The 22,351-nt window shown below is 34.3% G+C and overlaps 1 long non-coding RNA gene across 1 annotated transcript; it reads left to right on the plus strand.

Moving 5' to 3' along the window:
• Positions 1-15,389: 15,389 nt before the first annotated feature.
• On the plus strand, positions 15,390-22,059 carry LOC116549201. The gene is made up of 3 exons (XR_004267747.1): positions 15,390-17,166; positions 17,922-19,101; positions 20,081-22,059. It is a non-coding gene; the product is annotated as an uncharacterized LOC116549201 (long non-coding RNA).
• Positions 22,060-22,351: the final 292 nt, after the last annotated feature.

Consider the following 22,351-nt stretch of genomic DNA (forward strand, 5'->3'; position numbering starts at 1 on the left):
TGAGCTTCCTTGCCATTGGCCTTCAGTTGCATCTAACTGATATGAGAAAATTTCTTGGTGTTGTAGAAGAGCAGGATTCTCATGCCATGGCTGAGGATAAGTGGTGGGCTTTGACAAATGGCAGACATAAGTTTTTGCCCATTGATTTTGGAGATCTTCTTGAGAATCATCTTCTTAGGTGTGGTAGGCAACTAAAATAATTGTTAATGGCTTCCTGAGATTCCGTCATCTAAAAATATCTTGAAAGCAGCTTTTCTGACTGTCATTTTTCCACTTCTCAGCAGTTGTGTTGGCCACTAATTCTGTCTTAAACTGCTTGAAAAGTAAAATACTTACAATGCCTTCAGTTTTAATGTTTAAACTCTTATCTATTCAGTAGTGGATATTTTTCACTCCCTTCTAGTAAATATCTGGTTTACTAATGGATTTTATAGTAATGTGAGAAAAATCCAGAATTAAAAAAAAAAAATCAGTCCTATTCAATTAACCGCATACCTCCATCACACCCAAAGCTCTTGTTTTTCCTCATTGTTTCCAATTGTTTTGTGTAGTTTCAAAACTCCATGCTGAAAGTTTTTATCTTTTACAATGATATAAATTGAGAAAATATGTCAAAAAATAAAATTAATATAATTTCAATACATTTATTTTATATTGTTTTATTTAGTATTAGACTTGGTTTTTATGATGAATATCAATGAAAGTTATCAAAATTTGGAAAAATGAAAATGAGATCAAATATGTTAAAGGGAAATCTTTACACAAATTTAAAGGAGTTTAATGAAGCAGAGACTTATTGGGAATCCAGTAGCTCTCAAGAGCCAATAGAGAGGTTCGGAGATGTCAACTACGCAAAGTAGGTAGGCAGTACATAGGGACAGAAAATGAAAATGAGGTACTTCTAGATACTGGTTGATTACAGCTTAGCATTTTACTTGTTTGAACATGGTCTGATCAACTATTACCCTGTGATTGGCTGAAGCTAGTCTTCTGTGATTGACTGAGACGTAGAAATGTGTTACAATATATGGTCCTAAATTAGGCTTTCAGTTTGTTAAGCTGTAGTTTGTCACGTAGGGATCTGCAGTACTGAGACAGCCTTAAGCCAAATTTCATTTAATTAAACGATCTTTCCCTCAATCTTAATCTTGGCAAAGGATATACTAAAATAGAATGGGCCATTGAGGACTCTTTGAGCCTTCCAAGTAAAATGGCAAATTTCAAGTATCACCACGTTACTAGAGGAACTACAGAGGTTAGTGTTCTGATCAAAGACTGTTGCCATTTCATGAACAGGTATCTGATTAAGGCGACCTCTAAGGAGGGCAAATATTTAATAAATGACAACAAAGAGCTGGCTGCATGTGGTGGCTCACATATATAATGCCAGAATTTTGGGAGACTGAGGAAGAATGATCGCTTGAAGCCAAGAGTGTTAGATCAGCCTGGGCAACATAGTGAGACCCTATCTCTACAAAAGATAAAAATAAATGAAAACAAACTTAAATAAGTAAATAAATAAGAGCTCCCAGTTTTTGCTTAAATAACCCAGGCTTGAAATAGTAAGTATTATTTTTTCATTGGAAATAAAATATTTTAAGATTTTACTTTTTTCTTGCTGAATTGTTAACATTGCTGAGCTGATTTCACCTAAATTATGGTAAACATTAATCAGAGAGCCTAAACTCTGAAGGAAGTAGGTTAACTGTTTTTCCAGAACTCACTAGCTCCAAGTCCTAGAAAACTCCCAAGGGCAAGTTTCACATTTCTGGCCTCATTTTAAAACTGAAATCATTTTGGGGTAAGTTCTAAAGAGTTTAAAGAGAAGGATCCAAAATTTCAATTGCTTCTCTGAAACCTTGGAATCCTGCCTGTTAATAATCTCCATGCTCTTTGCTTAGAATTTACCCACAGAATTAACTGACAGGAAACTGCCCATCACCCTCCAGCCTCCCAGTAAGACTGTGCCAAAACATTCATCAGAAACCAATATGACAAAAATAGATCCAATTGACGACTATGCAGCGACTTAGAAACGGATGTACTGATTTAAGCTATCTTTATTATCTTTTTCCTTGTTTTGATGGTAAAAAGAAAGAGAAAGCTATGTAATAGCATCTGTGCAAAACAGCTTGTACACCAAGTTCTGCCCTATGTAATTTAAAATATTTGAGTTCTTATAACATCCTTGAAAAGCATGGCTTTTAATACAACACCACATGCATACAGTAGAGATCATCTAACTATAGTCATGCTTCTGGGCAGAGCTTGCAGCAATAGCAAAAATAATAAAAGAAAATTCTCTTTATACAGCTGAATGGCTGCACTAGAATTTTCAGTATTCAGATGTAATTAGAAAACAGCTGTGAAGGAAAATCAATTGTTCCTGGTAGTCAATGGCTAATTTTCCACAATCAAAATAAAGAATGCAATATGACATGTTTGTAATGAGCAAGTAATTGTTTCTCTTTTGTTTATTGTTTTAACATTTTTCCTTTTATTTGTGGGAGCTGTCATTTGCTTGCTTTAGGACAACTTCTCCTAGTCTTTGCTTCTCCTATCCATATTTAAACACTAGCAACTGCCAAAGAGGGTATGCAGTCCAGCTCAGTTTATTCACGATTGCCTTGCTTACGATGGTGATTTGTGGACTTGCAAGGAAATGTTGTCTTTGCTTTTATGAATTCACAATAAAGCTTCCATAAACGGAATGATTATTAAACACTAGCATTTATTCATGGGATTTAACTTTGATTCATTCTGCAAAGGTCTCATGTGTCAAAAAGATGCAGTTCCCAGAATTCATTGACCTGCTGCTCCAAGTGTGCCTGCATTGCAAAACAAAACAAAACTGAAACGACCACACGACCCCTTTTTTATACCCTTCTATCATTAGCATAGACTGGAAGGTATTTGTGTAGCAGATGGATAGAAAAGTAAACCTCTATGGTGCATACTTGGAATTTAGATGGATGGAAAATTAACTTAAATGCTAGAATAGGCCAATGAGAGTAAAATTGTTTTATCATGCAAAAGAGTCTGGTTGAGAAACACCAAGACTATTAACACTGCTATGCTGCTTTCAGCTGATATAAAAAGAAAAAATAAATGCTTATATTATTTAGTGAAATTAACCTCTATATTATTCTTTTTGTACACTTATATTTTTCTGGAACATTCATTGAAAGCTAATATAATGGCAGTTTCAAAGAATGAAATAAATAGTAAATAAGGACTGAATCTCAATCGCTGTGTGATCTTAGAAACATGTCTTAGTTTATTTCTTTGTAAGAAAAATGATAATTAATATGTGAATATGGGTTTTTCCTTTTCTAACATTATTACATAAAATATATTAGTATATGAATATTTCCAAGTTTTAAAGTTCTGGAGGAAAGACATTTTCCACCTTAAAAAAATGCATGCTAAGCCTCCCATAACCACTAAGTTATAACTAGTTTCATCGCATCCATTTACACCTTGAATGACAACTGATGGTACATTTGAATTTTTCTCAATCTTTTGTCTTCAGAGAGCCTGTTCCAGAATCTGTGCAGTGTTTATTATAAAAGGCATTGCGGGCTGAATTTAGTGTTGATGAGAAGGGAATTTTATATTTTTATGAAGCAGAGTAAACTATTGACTGAACTAAACTTTGAGCTTTGAAAACTATTGGTCTAGTTCAATTATTATGGATAACAAATGTGTGGATTTTTTTTAAGGGTTAAGATGTCATGCAGCTTTTGTTATAAAATTTTAGGAGGTACTCTCCTCTGTGATTCTTTATCTGTCTATCCACTTTTCTTCACAGTTTTAGGTAGAATACCAATAATTTAATATTCATATTTCCTCCTAATAAACCTCATACTTTCACACCTCATTACCTCTGTTTTTTCTTACCCTCAGCACAGAATGTCTCCCTTTTCCATTTCCCAGTCTTTGGAAAAGCACCACAGGCAAGGTCAAGAGACATTTGCTTGTTTGATTTTTAATTTGTGTTGTTTGCTTTTGAGATCACAATGTTATAAACATTGTTGTAGATGTTGTGCAAGAAAGCCAATGAAAATTTGACTGGAAGATGAAATATTAAAAGATGGATGACACTTCTTATCCCATGACAATAGGAAGAGATAATGTAACTAAAAGGTAGTTAGTATAATTAAAATATATAGTATACGACCTGACAACCAAATGAAATGAAGGAGGAAGACAGAAGACAAAAAAAAAACAGTGGAGTTCTGTAAATTCTCCTAAAAGCACAAACCTATGGGTGATGCTGTGTCAAATAGCGATTGCCTTTCAGAAATTTGAAAATTGTGGTACAACACACAAGGAATGTACAGAAGGCTCTTAGAGTTGAGTCAGTTCATGGCAATCTGAAAAGGAGATGAACGTCAAACTCTTGCTGCTGAGATTCCAAGATTTCTCCTCTTTCTTGCTCGTCTCAGGAGTTAATTCTTTAGCTCTTTCTTTGAGTTTATGGTCAACCCAAAAACTTTTCCAAGAAGTCTTCTTCTCATAAATTTTCCGCTTATTTTATTCACAATTGTTTTCTGGTGCATGGTATTCAAATAATTTAAAGTAATAAATGAAGTGATAGAGAAGTTAGTAACTGAGGTTGGTTTGCAGGCAGCTGACCCTGAATAAAAATGTGGTTGTGGAATCATTCAGCAGATCGTGATGAGACTACCATCTGAATAGTAATGTGAAAACCATGTTTGGTAGTGGTAAAATATTCGGCAAAATCTTTATTCCAAATCCCCTAAGACTATATTCCCATTGGCAAGGTCTCTGTGGAAAAGGTAGCTACTTCCATACACTAATTTTTATAGGATATAAGCAATGACAGAACCATGGAGAGAAATGTTTGTGTTGGATACATTGGAATATATAATATAAAGAAAAACAAACCCAAATTTTGAAGTTATTGCATCAAATAATAAAATAAAACTTCATTTGAACTCCAAACAGGGTAAAAAGAATACTCATTTTCTTCTTGCAATTGTGGTAACAGGCATAAAATCCAAAATCAAATATGGATTCTAAATGCTACTGAAATATTGCAGAGGTTGACCTAGAACATGACTCAGCAAGATTTGTTACGCAAAAGTTAGGATGTTAATTAAAATACACTATCAGTCAACCACATTGGTGATACCTTGGAATATGCAAATAATTTGGATAGGTCCCTCACCTTCAATGATCTCTATTCTCCAACTGATAAAGTTTCTATTTTATCTTCTTTGCTCACAGAAGATGTAATTCTATAGTGGAAGGAGATAAAAACGTATCTCTGAAGTGGCATATCCAGGGCCACATCTCTTATTGATGATTTCTTTGCTAGGTTAACAAAATCCAATTTCAACAAGGCCATAAAAACGTGGCATACGTAACTGACTTGGGAAGAAGAAATACATATATATGCAATTGTAGAAATTTGGTAATGAATGCCATCTAAACCCTTATAGATTTTGCCTAATAAGGGTAAATATAATTTTCAAATAAGTTGAAGTATTTTTTTCTACATATCCACTCAGTGGATAATTTTCTGTGTAGTAAAATAATCTGTAATAAAGATTGATCTAAACTATGTTACATATTTAACAATTTAAAATTCTCCATGTAATATAGGCAAGGAAGAGTAATGACAGTATCAAGTGTACGAGACCATTTATAACACATGTAAACATTTCCAATCTTAAAACAATAAAAATAAACTATGCCATATATGCACAAATCAACACTGATTCTTAGCTTCTGTTGATAGCTAATGATCGAAAGTGTTGTCTTACTTCGTTTCCTTACTTCCTTTTCTCTCATTTTCTCTTGCACTCTCTCCAACTCAGGTTTTATTCCCCCCACTCAGCAGAGATGATTTTTGTTAAAATCAGCAAGAGATCTGTCTGCATTGCCAAATACGAAACTTAATTTTCAGTCCTCATCCTAAAACCTAAAAGATACATATAAAACATTTGAGTGCTCACCTCTTTTTGAAATATTTCCCACATAGGGCTTTAGGACATCACTCTTTCTTGATTCACCATGCCTTCTAATGCCTCTTTGCCTTTATTTCATCTAATCTTATGGAATGTGATTCTAGGAATGCCCTAAGCTGGATCCTAATCCATCCTCTCTTTCTGTACTTATTCTATAGCTGATTTTGTCTAATCTTATGACTAATACCATACAAAAGTGTTGAATTCCAAATTTAAGTCTTGCTTATCAGTATTTCTCCTGAAGTCTAGCCTAAAACACTTAATCTGGCAAAGACACTTAATGTTCACTTAGATACCTAGTGAATTTATTAATGTTACTATGTCCAAAATCAAACTCTATTTTCTTCCCCTAAATTTCCTCCAAATGTTTTTTTTTTTAATTTAATATTCCCATTGCAATACAATATTCCAATATATCAATATACCCCATTTCTATAACACTTTCTTTGTTGGTATACATTTGACTTTTCCAAGGTTGGAACTCTTAGTAATAGTGCTAGCATGAGCATTTTTGCACGTCTTTGGTAAATATATATATATTTTCCTAGGTATATATCTTGAAGTAGAATTACTAAGTATACTTAAAATCAGCTTTATTGATTAAGGCCCAAAATATTTCTCAAGTGGTGTACATAGCCACACTTCTATTAGCAGTGTATGAGATTCTCAGTTGGGGTATGTCCTGGCCAAAACTTGGTATTTTGTCTTTGTCTTTAAAATTTTGCTATTAACAGTGATTAGTAGTATTGAGTTGTCATTTAATGAACATTTTCCTCATCACTATTGAAATTAGACATCTTTACACATCATTGGTCATATGGTACTTCCCTTTACTTTAAGAGCCTGTTCCAGATTTTGGCCCAATTTCTATAGGATTGCTAATTATTTTACAAGGGTTTTTAAAAAAATACTCTGAATATGAGTCCTTGAACAGAATTATATATTGCAAACATTTTCTCTTTGTATATTTCTCTTGTCACATTCTTAAAGGAGTAGATATAGCCACAATTATATTTTTTCTTATTGTTATTGATATTTGTGCCTTGATTAACAGATTTGTCTATTCTAAAGTCAAAATAAGATTCACTTGTATGTTTACTGTTTTAGCTTTTTACAGATGGATCTACCATTTATTTAGAATTATTATTATCTGTATCAGTTGAAAGTGAGGGTTAATATCAATTTCTTTGTATGTGATTGAATTTTGGTTGGGCTTACAATGATTTAAGAAGAATGGAAATATTAATGCCATTAAATCTTCAATCCATGAACATTTTATTCATTCTTTTCTTTAGGTTATATAATTTAGTTCAATAATATTTTGCAGTTTTGGTGTAGATATCCAGATATTGGTTCATCTTCATTAAATTTCTTGCTAGGTATTTAATAATCAATAAGACCTTTATAAATTGATTCATTTTTAAATTTTATTTGCTTTGCATTCATTTATGCTATATTAATAACATGTAAATTATCCTATCTAACATCCTGCTAAATTCACTTATTTATTCTAATATTTAGAAACTCCTAGGAATTTCTGTATTCACAACCATATCTGTGTGAAAATTGGTAGCATTTCTTCCTTTATAACTCATATATTTCATTTATTTTAATTGCCCTATTGTACTGAAAAGAACTTTCAGTACAACATTACTGGGCAGTGGTTATAGAAAGTATCCTCTTGCATTTATGACCTCAAGGAAAATGCTTGAAATATTTATTATTAAGTATAATGTTTGAAATATGTTTTCTGTACATCTGTCTAATTGCATTATTTTTAAAGTATGTTCTGCTGTCTGATTACTAAGATTTTTAAGCTGAACTCATGTTGAATTTTATAAAATCCTTTTTATGTGCAGCTATTAAGAGGAAAATGGGACTTTTAAAGTTTACTTTTAAATGGGAAGTTATGTTGATTCAATTTGAATATTTTAAATAAAGTTTGTATTCCTGGAATACATGCAACTTGGTATTTTATTTTTTATAAGTGGCTGGGTTTGATTTGCTATTTGTTTAGGATTTTTGCATTTATAAGAAGATTGGTTTGTGCCTTCCCCTTTATTAATAATATATTTTATGACATTTGACTAACAAATGCATTCAGTTTCAACGAATAACTTGGGAAATCCTTTCTTCTTTTTAAATTAATCTCAGGATTTTATTTAAGATTACTGTCACTTCATCTTTAAATTTGGAAGCATTCTCAAGCAAAAATAAGTTTTGCTGTAGAATACATTCTGAGAAGGTTGCAAGATACAATTTCTTTAATACATAATGTCACCTCAGATTTTATGTGTCTCTTTGTTAATTACATGAAATTGTATTTTTCTAGATATCTGCTCAATTAAATTTTATAATTTTATATAAACATATTCAGAACTTCTTATAATCTTTTTGTGTCTGTTGGATCTTTAATGATATTTTCTTTTTCATGTTAATTATTTGTAACTTGTATTTTTATTTTTTTAATCAATACTGCTATAGGTCTACACTTTTTACAAAATTTATTTAATATAAATTAGATGATTTTTAATCTTATATGTGTGTTTCATCACTCATTGAGAGGTGTGTAATAATGTTTCCCAATGTGATTATGAATTTGTCTATCTAACCATTTGTAAACTATGTTCTTATGTATAAATTTAGAATTGCTTAATTTATCTGGTAGATTAACCATTACTGTTTTGATTGTTCTTCTATATCACTTCTTTATTCAAGGATAATGTGTTTGACATTAATATAACTTTTGTTATATTTATACTTGTTCTATCATTTGCCTTCAGCCTTTCTGAGCTCAGGTGAAAAAACCTGCAGAGTATAGGGCCCAGACTTACTTCTTTTTGCCTCTATCTTCTTGAGATCCTAGTTTATCTCCATGTCCTTGTTTTGTTGGCAACTCTTACCTTAAATATTGCCTATTTAGTTATGTAAGATGACCAATAATTCTTCTGGTTCTATGACTTTGGCATTAGCTTTAGCAACAGATTTGCTCAATCATCAACAAATATTCTTATAAAAGAAGCAGATGTAAAATATCAGTTCACTTCTCTGTAAATCCCTTATTTTGAATTTTGACCCATCCAGTTCTGTGAGTTCCATCAGTTCTTTTATATATTCAGTGGTTTTTTTTGTTTTTTTTTTTCCCCATTTTTATCCAGGTTTTCTTGTTGTTACTGCTGGGAACATTGGTGGGTGAAAGCTATTTCACCATGGTCAGAAGTATTGGAGTAATCATTTAAAAATATCTCATATCACATCATTCCTCTGCTAAAAACAGTCACATGGCAAGAAAATGGAAGTCAAAGTCATTACAAAGGCATAGAATCCCCATATGACATTAACTGACTGCTCAGACCTGATGTCCTAGCACTCACCCACTACTTTACTCTTCTTTGTGCTTCAACCATTCTAATACTATTTCCTATTCCTTGATAGTCCAATATTACAAATAGTTTGTTTTTACTTCCTAAATGTGATTCCCCCAAATATTTGCATGACTCATTTCTTTTTTAGGTTTATATCTCTGCCCATTTTGTTTTATATAAGGCCTGCAACATCAGTCTGCATACTTCTAATGCTTTTTAATTTTTCTTAATAACTCTTATCTCCACCTGTCATAATAGAATATTTTTTTTCTATATTTGTCTCCCTCTCTCTAGTAGAATATGTTACATGAAAATAGAGACCTTGTCTAATCTGGCCACTGCTGAATACCTGGCACTTGCAAAATTTCCTGATAGTATATGGCATTTTATAAATATTTGTGTACTATGTCAATCCACCATTTCATTTTATTTTTCCACATTTAATCAGAAAATTTTCCTTTTTTTATAGCCATAGAGGAATAGATAAGTTACTCAGAAAATCATGAAATCTATTAAAACTAAAAAGAAAAAGAAACAAATATAAAACACATAGGAACAAACACAACAACCCCAAAACAAGCAAAGTAACAAATACACCTTACTGCAGATCATGATAGAAATTATGGCATAAAGACTGCAATTAAACTGTTAGCTTATGAACAAAATAGTGTCAAAACTTGTGATAAATACTACCTATTACATTATGCAATAACTTGAACTATGGGGGAAAAGACATTGAAAAACAAGACTTACAAGACTTGAGACATAAAGCAGAACTCTATAGAAAATAAACACTGTTATATATAGTTATAAAAAAACAGTGAATTTATAATATAGTATCTGTAGTAAAATATCTATGTAGCACTTAATACTAAGATATGTAAAAATGAAAATACCATTACGGCATATTTGAATCAATTTTCTTAGCATAGAATGTAAGAGACAGTGAATTGAGAACCAAATAGAAGTTGCAGATGCAGAGATGCAGAAAGAGTACTATTTTATAAACACGCCTCAGAAAAAAGAACAGCAAATTCACTTTCCTGGAGACATGTGGAGGAAGTTTCATGGGGAGTTTTTATTTAGGGTAATATATGGATATGTATTATAGGTTGAATTGTCTGCCTCTAAAATTCTTATGTTGATATCCTAACCTCCAGTACCTTAGAATGTGACTATATTTGCAGATAGGGTCTTTAAGAAATAAATAAAAATTAATGGAGGTCATTATGGTGGGCCCTGATTCAATGCTATTTATGCCCTTTTATGAAAAAGGGTTTAGGTCACACAACATGATAAGAGGGAAGACCGTTTGAAAACAAACAGAGAAGAGAGCCAGCTATAAGTCAAGGTGAGAAGGCCTCAGAATCCCTGCTGACACCTTGGCCTCTGACTTCTGAAATGAGAGGAAAGAAATTTATGTTGTTTAAGCCATCCAACTCCTGGTACTGTTTTATGGCAAACTATCAGCAAAGTACCAGTCCCAGCAAATTAATACAATATGTTTTCAAACTAAAAGGAAAGTATGGAGGAAACAAGGTGGATAAAGCAGTGTAGAATGGAAGTAATTTTTAGATCAAGGACCAAAAGATGGTAGAGAGATGTATTAAGAGGTATAATAGTGAGGTAGAAATTGTATCATAATAACTATTTAGTAAAGGCACTGATAACCATAGGAACCAACCAAATGCCTAGGCAGATAGGGGCAGGTACCCAGTTAAACCCCATCTCCAAGCAAGCCAAAGACAATTTAAAGCATGAAAGCCAAGCTACAAGTTAAATCCCCAGACTGGATTGAGAAATTGTCTTCCTGTTTCATCTGCCTTCCTCTGATCCCCACCATTTATCTATTTTACATATACATACTCTTTTCTAATTGGTTTTCTACACTGTTTATGGCCACCTTTGAATGGTGTCTTCACTTTAACATTTTTGCATACTCACAAAACAATAAACATGCAATTCCTACTCTCTGCCTATAAAGACCCCAGAACCAGTTGGTAGAGGAGATGGCTTGACTTTGGGCAAGACTTCCCATCCCCTCTCCAGCTCCCCACTCCAGCTGCTCTCTTCACCAAGAGCCATTTTCATTGCTCATTAAAATTCTCTGCTTTCACTATCCTTCAGTCATTCATGTAACCTCATTCTTCTTGGATGCTGGACAAGAGCTCATGACCCATGAAGTCCAAGTACCCAGAAAAGGCTGTTACACTGGCCCTTTGCCCTCAATTATGGAAGGCAGTCACCCCTGTAAGAAGGCAAGGGGCCAGCTGAGTGGCTAACACACTGCTGTCTGTTGGACTGCAGATGGTAGAACCAAATGAGCACTTAACAACCCCTTTGAGGTTGTAGGAACCCTCACCTGGGTGCCACCACATTCCCCTCAAGGTGACATGCCTTGTCTGACCACGGGCCCTGTATGGAGCTTGCTGCTATGTTGGTTTCTGGAGGGGCTGGCCAGGTATTGCATTTGCTCACTCATGTGCTCCTTTCTGCAAGGGGCTGAGTGCAGTGGACCAGGTATATGGGACACCCCTGCCAAGTAGATGGGACACAAGAATGGCCAAGAAAAATTATTCATCATCTGGGGGGGCACGTCCAGGACTCAGAAGGGTGAGCAAATGTGGATCTGACTCTTCACATTTTTCCAAGACTTTTTGTCTTCAGCCTTTCCTCTGAGGGTAGGTGAAACACCAAATCTCTGGGTAGCCAGTTAAGAGCAAACAGCACAGCTAGAGAGTACAGGATGTGATCCTGGAACCTCTCTCTCAGATGGAAGAAATGTTGACTTTGTTTCCCTTCACAGAGGCCTAGCCATCATGTTGACCCAGAATAAGATCCTAGCGAAACTGAAGACATCTGGCCAAGGCTACTCCTCAGGGTTGCCGGAAGGACCCTAAACTGTCTCTGTCCCTGAACTCCCATCACAGCATTGGCCAAGACCCCCAGACTTTTTTTTGTGATATTTTTTATTCCTTCTTTGATGGTTTGAAATAGCTCTAATCTCTTCTTTTATAATTAAGGATGCTGCTGCAAACTGCAGAGATATTACTGGGTAGAATAAGTACTTGGCTTAGCCATTGGATATGCAGTTTGTAGCAATGTGATTTCCATCTGTTGTTAGAGGCAGAAAGGGTATAGTGATTAAGAATATTTCCTCTGTTGAAGAAAGCTATTTGCATAGAGTAAGAGGCTTTTTCCCTCAGGTACCTTCCCTTACTCCTGCACTTAAGCTGTTTTTTTGTTTGTTTTTTTTTTTTTCCTTTTATCCACCTTGTTAGGAGTTCACATCACCCTGCAAATACAGGAAACTCTTCTATGTGAGAAGGTTTTATTTTCCTACCTTAGCACTCTGCTTATGATAGGGAAGCAATTGAGGAGTGATCATCCTGCCTGCTGGCAGCAAATTTGGCTAGTGCCACCTAGGATTTAATTTAAATAAATCCATTCACCACCTGAGACAACTTTTTGTCGCAAACTCAATTGCAAGTTTTGGGTTGAAACCCTAGAAAGGAAAACTGGATCTGAGGGAGCCAAAGGCAGACAACAACAGAAGTAAAGGAGCAAAGTGCAGATGAGCATGATTAAATCCTCCCATTAGCCCCCCCCCAACACAAACATTTCATGAGTAGAAGTTATACTAGTATCCATGGCATAAATGAGGTCTGGGGAACTCAAAATTTAGCATCAGCAGTGGGGACAGGCAGCATGTGGGTGAGTGTCAATAATTTCCACCCTCTAGGCCTCCCTTTTAACATGGGTGAAAGCTGCATTGGCATCTATGGATAGCACCCTCCTGAGGTGGCTTGTTGGAATTCACTTAGGGTAGCTGGCAAAATATTAGCAAAATGTTAGGGAAAGCTATAGATTAGTCTCAAACCTTTTGGAAGGCTAAAAAGTTTTATTGGAACAGGCCAAAGATGTCCAGTCTATTACATTAGCATAGAAAAGAAAGAGAGATGGTAAGAGGCTTCCCCAGTTAAGTCTGTTTACCCCACATCCCTTTGTCTCTACTCTGTTTACTCATGTAAACTTTGTGCTGGATGGTCCTCTCAGGGGAGATCAAAGGGGAATTACCCATTAATAGTGTTTACTCTGGGCCCAGAATCTAAATCTTTTATCTTTCATAAAACCACTCTTTCAACCTTGTTAATTATCCACAAGTGTGTTGACTTAAAGCCTCTCTTATAAAATCTTCACCGAATAAATGTGTAAATGTATAGGAAGTCTTGGTCGATTGGTTGCAGTCACCCCCTGAAAGCAGCCGATGACCATCCCTAGCCCACTAGAATCACTGTATTGGTATGAGAGTGCATTCATTCATAAGTCAAGGTCTGCAGAACAGACCTCTGCAGATGGTGGTTGATGTCTCAGTTGCTGGGACCTGGGGATTTAAGGATGGAAGATGGAAGGAGGAATCCATTTCTTTCCCTCACATACCCAATGTATTTATTGGCATATATCCAATGTATTCATTGGCAAGAGAAAGAAACTGAGAGATGCCTCTTTTACCCTTTCCAAATGGATAGCCAATCATCTTTAGTCAATACCTCTCCTGAATCACTGGGATTCCTTTGCAGGGGGGAAAAAAACACTTTTCTTTTTCCTCATCTGTCCTCTGCATCCCCCAAACTGGGAAAAGTTAATTAATTTCACAAAATTTAAATTGCTTGGCTTAAAATTGAGCTTGGGGGAAGGGAATGCAGAGGCATGACATACCAGCAAAACAGTAAAAGTTTTTTACCAGTTGAACTTCTGGCCTCTCTCTCCCTGTGCAAACCGATAAAAATAAATGGTAAGGATCACTGTAAAGTTCTGAAACAACTGGATGAAGTCTCCTTGTTGTAGGTCCTTAGGAGCCTGACCTTGTAACCATGTGACAGTACTTTCTTTTGGTCTGTGCCATTTTACAGTAGTGTCCCGGGCTCAATTCTGGCTAAAGAATGAGTAGTTTCTGGTTAATATCTGTTTGGCTTTTACCGTTTGCTGATTTTCTTCCCCTATGTGAACTTCTGATTTTCCTTCTTAAAACTTCCTTTCTCTAAGCTACCTATAAAGGTTCTTGAATTTGTAAAAACTGCTTACCACTTCTTTGAAAATACATTGTACACTCGTGACTAACTCATAACCTTAGTTGAGGCTTGCTGGTTTCACCTGTGAGATTGCATTTGGTAAAGTTCAAAAGCCAGAAATATTGGCTGCTTGGCATGGTTAAAATCAGGTAACAGGGAATTTAAAATAATTTTCTTAAAGAGCACTGTAGTTAAATGTCACCTTAAGTAAAAGTGAATATCAAAGCCATAGGTATTTAACATATTTAAAATACCTTTATGTTTTTCTCTTCATGGACCTTGTTTTTTTAGAAAAAGGGTTTTTTCTAGATGAAAGTTTTCTTTTCTAGATAAAACCTGTATAGATCAAAGTTTTTTTTTTTTCTAATAATCCAACTGAATTGTTTTTCTCCATTTTCTCTTTCCACTCTCAGTGCACACTTGAGAGGCCCTAAGACAACTTCTGAGAGAATAGGACTCCTTCAGAAAAACAGAGAAGGTGCCATGAACCCCATTTTGGAGAAAATACAAACTCTCTGCTTACCTCATGGAACCCAGTAATTAAAAGCAGATACATCCCTCTCAAAATCCTTTTTTGTCTTCCAGCTATGCCCATTTATTAAGCCCTAGAAACTGCATGTTTTCCTAGCCCTGCTTCTTTAAGGGCTCTACCTTGTGGACAATAACCCAATTAGAAGATTGGCAAATAAAAAAATCTTTCAACTACTGGATCTTCTTCTGTCTGTCTTTGTAATCATATAGGTGTTATGTGTGTGATGTGTATATAGAAAAGAGCTATAATTAATGGGTTTAGAGTAAAATAAGCACTTAGATCAAGTATTTTTTGAAGGAGAAATAAAAGCTGTAATGCCTTTTAGTTCACATGACTTTAATCCTTGAGAAATAAAAACATTTCTAAAGATTATTGATAAAACATGAATATTTTCAAAATGTAAATAAGTGATATAAATGATACTAGATTTGCTAAATATTTTAAGGTTGTAAACTGCTTCTTTAGTTATTAAGAACTGCTCAATTTACCTGTGTCAAAATTTGGTAAGGCCCGGGGACATATGGAATTAACCACATCCCTACCTATGTTGGAAAGAGTCAGACTTTGTCTGTACTTAGTATATAGTTAAAATAACTTGTCAGATTTTACATTAAAATTAAAAATTTCTAAGAGTTACCATTATAACATGTAGTTTAGACGACTGAAAATAGATTTACAGGCAAGGTGTATAAGAAAAGTAAAATGTATTTTTAATTAACATTATCATAAGACATGGGAATGTAAATTTTTGCATAGTTTAGAGGGTTAAAGGATTGTTTTAAATTAGATAAGATAAAGCTAAATGTTTAAACAAGTTGAGAACACTTTGCAAAAATTAATCTTATAAAAGAAATTCTGTGTGTGAACATATTCACAAAAATTTGTAAAGGATTATAAAAGGTTTAAAGACTCTCACCTCATGATCAAATTGATTAAGATTGGATAAAATTATCTATAAACTTTCATTAGAAAATGGGGTTGACATTAATAGTAGACTAATGCAAGAGTGAAATCTGGCCTTCTCTCACTTGAACAGGATTTTCATGTAATATAAAAGACAGATTGCGTGGAAAATTAAGTTTTTCCTCCTAATAAACAAAAGTTTTGCTTCGTTTTAAAATTTTTGAGTCAACATTTTGGCTAAAACAAATGACTTATGGTAACCAGGAATTCTACTTCATAGTATCAAGTGTTTTAAACTTTCAACCTGTTGGGTAGGCTTCCAAAAATAAAAAATGAGCTTCAAAAATTGTTTTCTCTGACCCCTAACTTTTGAATTCTACAGAGGGCCCTTGGAGTATCCAAAAGAAAGGTAAGCAGGATTATTTGATATGTTTAGTTACATGGGATTGCCAAAATAAAAATAAATTTTAATCTTCTTCAAGTTATATTATAGAGAATAATATTAATATATGTATCAAAATTGTATGAGATTTCTAAAATTCTAATGTCTTACTACATGGTATCAATCATAATTTAGGTTGTTGTGTTAAGTTATTGTAAATGACAGAAATAACCAGATTTCTTTGTCAATCATGTTTTTTATTGTTATCACCCATAGACATGATGTCATTAATAATTGTTGTCTTATTGCATTCCTTTTCAAAATATAGTTTATAATCAGCTATGGGAGTTTGACAGGTGCTCTCAAATGTATACTTCTGATAACTTGGAGATTATGACAATGGAATAGAGGAAAAACATACAGGATGCATGAAGAGCTAATATGTTCTTGAATATTATCCAGAACAAGAATTAATGGAATGGACTGAACTAATATAAACCTGAAATAATTTTTTTAAATTTTTCTTAAAATGTTGCTGATTCTTGTTTTGTTTTTCAGAGTCACGGACATTTTCTTTTGAACTATCTACAGTTTTTAACAATTAAGTTATACTCCTGTGAACAAAATTTGGAGCATATTTGTTTCTCCCTTCCTGGCTTCTCCAGAATTTGGGAAACTATTTGTGAGTATTCTTAACTTACAGCAATATAATTATTTGTATCAGTGCAATAAAAATCTATTTTCTTTTGCAACAGGACACATTTGGAGAAACTGGTAGTTTTACCAATGCTCTGACTGGAAGAGTGTGCTTTCCTTTAAGGAATCAATCTTGACTTGCAGAGTCAATAAAAGCCCCTTGGGAAAGCTGGACTCATACCTTGTCTACCCAGTTGCAGTACAGGGTTTCTAACCTGTGGTGAGTAAAGAATGTCACTTCCTAACAGGCCAGGAGCCCCATGTTATCTTAGAACCTCAAGCATACAGGAATTTACTCAACTCATATGTATTTAAGGGTACAAACCCTTGGCTGGGCTTAGCTTTAGAAAGTTCTATATGAGATTTTTTTGTGGAAGAGTTCCATCAAAGCTAATGTATAAAGCCTATGTGAAAGAGAGTTATCTTGCCACACTTTATGCAAATAATCAGGCCAAGTATAAGACTAAAGTTTATTTTGCAAACAACACAGTCCTATCATGATTTGTTTTTAACAAAAATGAGAATTGGAGAGAGAAAAATTATGTTTCAAAACTTATTACACACTTGTCATTAAATTCTAGCCTCATTAGTTGTTTTTAAGTTTTTGCCTACATTTTACATTAACCCTGTTTATACCTGTGAACCAGCCAGTGATCTCCAGCTGCAACTCAGGAGAAACAAAAGGGATGGGTAACATAAAAATCTAGATCAATATTCTAGTTGTGGCAAATCCTGCCAGGTAATAGGAGTAAATAGGTTGCCCATCACCCAGAGGTTTCTTTGTTCGGGAAAATAAGATGAAGAGATCTAACCAAAGCCAAGCCCCATGCACCCAAATTTTGGCAGGCATAATTATAGCTACCAGTTATCTGAGTGTGCTAGCAGTCTTGGGATTTTTGAGCTATGCCTACCCCTGCCTTGTTTTGTTTTGATACGTAACTTCTAATAACCCAGTTGGCCTCTTCTGGCCTTCAGGCAATCATATTCCAAATGGTCATGAAACCAGAGGCTCAAACAATGGTTCCCTTTTACCAGGGACCCTTAGATGGGCCTCTGAGGGAAATCTGACTGCTGTATTCCCCAGTGACCCCTGTTGACAGGAAGCCATTAGGATTGGTCTTTGTCCCTATTCTATTGGAAGTTAGATGTACTTCTTCAGAGGGAGAAGTGATAAAGGCAGGAGGCAGACAAATGCCCTGGCAGATAGGAATAGGTACCTGGTGATACCCCACCTCCAAGCCAAAACAGTTTAAAGCCTGAAAGTCAACCTACAAGTTAAATCCTCAGACAGGATTAGGAAACTGTCTTCCCATTTGGCACACTTTCCCCTGATTGATCCCCACCCATCACCTATTTTACATATACTTACACTTTCCTAATTGGTTTTCTACACTGTTGTGTCCAGCTTTGAGTGTTCTCTTCACTTTAAACTTTTTTTCATACTCACAAACCAATCAGCATGTATTTCCCATCCTGTACCTTTAAAGATCCAAGACTCAGTCAGGAGAGGAGGAGACAGCCTTACTTTGGGGTGATGACCAGCTCTTCCCATCTCCTCTCCAGTTCCCCTCTCCACTAAGAGCTGTTTTCATCATTCAGTAAATTTATCTGCCTTCACCCATATGGCTTAACCATCCACATGACCTCATTCTTCTTGGACACAGGACAAGAGCTTGGAACTCCCTGAGTGTGGGTACCCAGAAAGGGCTAACACACTGGCCCTTTGCCCTCACCAGTTCAAAAGCTGTGGAGGGCAACTGCCCCACGGGATGAGGCAAGGGGCAAACTGAGCTGATAACACACTGCTGTCTGTTGAACTGTGGACAGTGAAAGTAAATGAGCACTGTAACAACCCCTCAAATCTCCTTGGGATCATAGGCACCCTCACCTAGGTGCCACCACATTCCCCTTAAGGCAGCATGCTTAGTCTGACTTATGGCCCTGCACAGAGCTTACTTCTTTGTTGGCCAGATCCCACACCTGCTCACTCGTGTACTCTTTCCCACAAGGGGCTGAGTGCAGTAAACCAAGTGAATGGAGCACCCTTGCCACTAGTCCAGTGAAGGAGCTGAGAAAAGGCCTGCATCAGTACTTAATAGCCATATCGGTACACAGATTAAACTTCAGTTTCTACCTAGGATCTTGAATTTCTCAGGTAAATTTAAACACTCTGCAAATTACATAGTTATTAGGGACTTTGAACTTTGTATTCTTCATCACCCACAGGAGCATTTGTTTTATCCTGGATGACATACTGGTTACTTACTCAGGTATCTAACTCAAATCCGTTGTTATTACATACTTAGCTTTGAGTAAGAAATGCCCAAAAATTTAGTGAATTAATATTTTAAACAGTTATGTGTATTTATATTTGCAGGAGAAAATAAAAACCAAAATAGAACAACAGAAATGAGACATACTAAAGAAATCAGAAAGACAAAAAGTACGTGATTTAAATAAATTTGATGAGGTTTAGTGATTCAGAAACAACAGCAAACAACAAGCAGATACCTAAGGATTTAGCAGAATTCAGAAAAGGGCCAGAAAATAATAGTGTAATGATCAAATATGAAAATTTTAAAAATAATAATATGATATGTTTGTGCTTATTTAAAAGAGGGTCAAAGGAAAATCCAACAGTTTGAATAATTGAGTCAGTATGAACCATGTCATTGGGCATGTATAAAACCTTCATTCTAACCAAAGGGGTAAATCCCACCTGGATCAACTGTGTGAGATATGTACTGTAAACAGTTGCGTACACATATACAGGTTAATAAAATCTCTGGTCTTGAATCCTATCATTATATTCCTTTTTATTATATGCATTATTCAGGAATATTTGGTTATGATTTGAGAGCTCCTATAATTACTATCTTATTACAGATATTAAATGTAAAACGAATTTTTTTCTACTTTTATTTACATTCTACATTGCTGATTTGTCTTTACTAATCTATTAACTAGATAGATTGGCCATTGGTTTCTGAACAATTACTTCTGAAGAAAAAAGAAACCCTCATTCTTTACAGAAATGTTAGAAAATATTTTCTGTTTTTGTTAATTGATATCAATCTGCCTCAGTCAGGGATTCCAAGTTCAAAGTTCACTAACTTCTTTTGTTGTTCTTACAGATTTTTGACTTCTCTGTCTTTTGTGGGTAATAATATTTAGATTTCAGAATGCAAAAGAGGGTATTGTAATTCTCTGCAGGCAGTGAATCTCTAGCCATTGATCTGTGTGTCATTTCACCAGACTCTCAGGCACAGCAATATTATAGTCTGGCAGCAGATCATGAAGACCTGAAACAACCACCCATTCTGATTAATAAATATTTTAAATCTGTTTATTTTTTATTAGAGATAGCCAGTAGTTGAACATATATATTACCTTGTGAAGATCAACAAAAATATTTAGTTGTTTCCAGTAGCACTTGCAGTTGTAGATTCATATATAGAATATTGAATTAATGGAAAAAAACAGAGCACCTGAGTATAAACAGTGAAAAATGGTGCAAAATGAAGAAAGCAGGGGTGTGGGTGCATAAAACAGACACTTGAGAAATTTTTCAAGCATGATTCTTTGTCTTCTTGAACTCTGATTTAAAGGTTGCTAAGCAACAGTGGCAGTAACAGCTGGGACACCCTTGATCTTGTTGTGTAAACTATTAAAAATAGGTGATGGAAAGTGGCACCATGGAAACAATGACTCTACTGAAGCAGGTGTCTGTAATGCAGCTTTTCAGTCTAATGTTAGAGGTGTAAATTACAAAAAGAAAAAATAAAATAACTATATCTTCCATTATCCTAATCTTTGACTTTGATAAGGGATATTTTTTCTCTTTTGCATTTTCTTGCAATTTCCCAAGCATGCTGGCTCAAAAAAAAGTGTTGATAATTTTAAGTAATTACTGATATTGTGTTTTGATTTCTTAATTTCAAAAATGATTTTTTATTATTTCAAACTCAATCTAAATTCTATATATCCAGTTAAACATGGATCAATATAAAATGCTGTATAATAGTAATTGTGCATGAATCTCTTCAGGTTTCTAATTTACTAACATTAACTTTCAGAGGCTGATCATCTTATAATTATTTATTTTAGATTAATAGGAATCATCTTGGAAACGCTCCCTGAATCTTGTTTTATAATTAAATGCTTTTAACAATAATAATATAAATATATACACCTAGTCTATACATTTAAAGGACTCATTCTATTATATTTATGAAATCAACAGTAAACAACTCAGTTCTTATTTTCAGATAGTTTATTGGATACCAGCACTATAGAACCAGTGTAAACTTCAGTACTTACAGAAGTAGAAAGGACCCATTTCCACCAATGTCACCTAAATCAAGCTTTTTTTGCCAGTCAAGTGAATTTGTTTTATTAGACATTCAGTTGAAGCACCATAAAAGAAGAATAAATAGGAAGATATTTTGTATTTATAGCATTTAAATAAAATACATAACTAGAAGAGTCTATAAAACCATTTCTACTTTCATTTTATACATGAGAAACTGAAAACCATGAAAACCTTAACTAAGGTAGAGACTACAATTTGTAATGTAACATATCTAATCCACTTCCTATTCCAGAGCTCTATCCACTGCATAATGATGCCAAATTTAGCCTATTCTAATAAAGATTTTAGAACTTTGGAAAGATTTGATTATTATTGGATGATAATTGATAAGAAGTTTCATGGGAATTTCTGCTCATTTTAGTTTTCTAAACTCATGCATTAAACTTTGTTTTCATAAAACACATAAAAATAATTATAAGACATATAAACTTAAAATATTAAGAATATCATGTTCTTGTTCAAACACAAGATATTCCATTGGCCCTAACTGGCATTAAAACATAAATCAGTGAGTCATGCTGAGTGCCTCGTCTTCTGAATTCCAAGTTTGGAAAGAGGCAGATATGGCTGAATGCCAGATTCTGAAGAGCAATGACAAAAATAAAGCCAGGCTGCGTGTTTGATATCAAAGAATATGGTGGGGCTCATTTCACAAGAAAAAAGGCAGAAACCATTGCCTTTTACTATGGCTTTCATTATCCACAGAGTAAATTTACTTAAAAAAAAGTACAAAAATAATGAGTTAAAGTTAAAAGATGAAATATTAATAAATAAAATTTAATTGTTTCCATATAACACAATTTAAATCTAAAATTTTAAATAGAAGTCATATACTTCTCAAAATAAAGCACAATCATTATGGAAATGAATATACCAAAACATTTTAACCCTATAGTAAGAAAATGATTAAACATTACTAAAGATCAATTAAAGAAGTCATAATACATGGATAAAAATTATGATTTTTATATAGAATAGACAATATTTAAAAGACAGCAATTTTCCCCCAAACTTAGCTGTAAGTTAAATGGAA

This window comes from Sapajus apella, unplaced genomic scaffold (genome assembly GCF_009761245.1).
Source record: "Sapajus apella isolate SASKATOON/1434 unplaced genomic scaffold, GSC_monkey_1.0 scaffold6, whole genome shotgun sequence".
In the NCBI taxonomy this organism is placed as follows: Eukaryota; Metazoa; Chordata; class Mammalia; order Primates; family Cebidae; genus Sapajus; species Sapajus apella.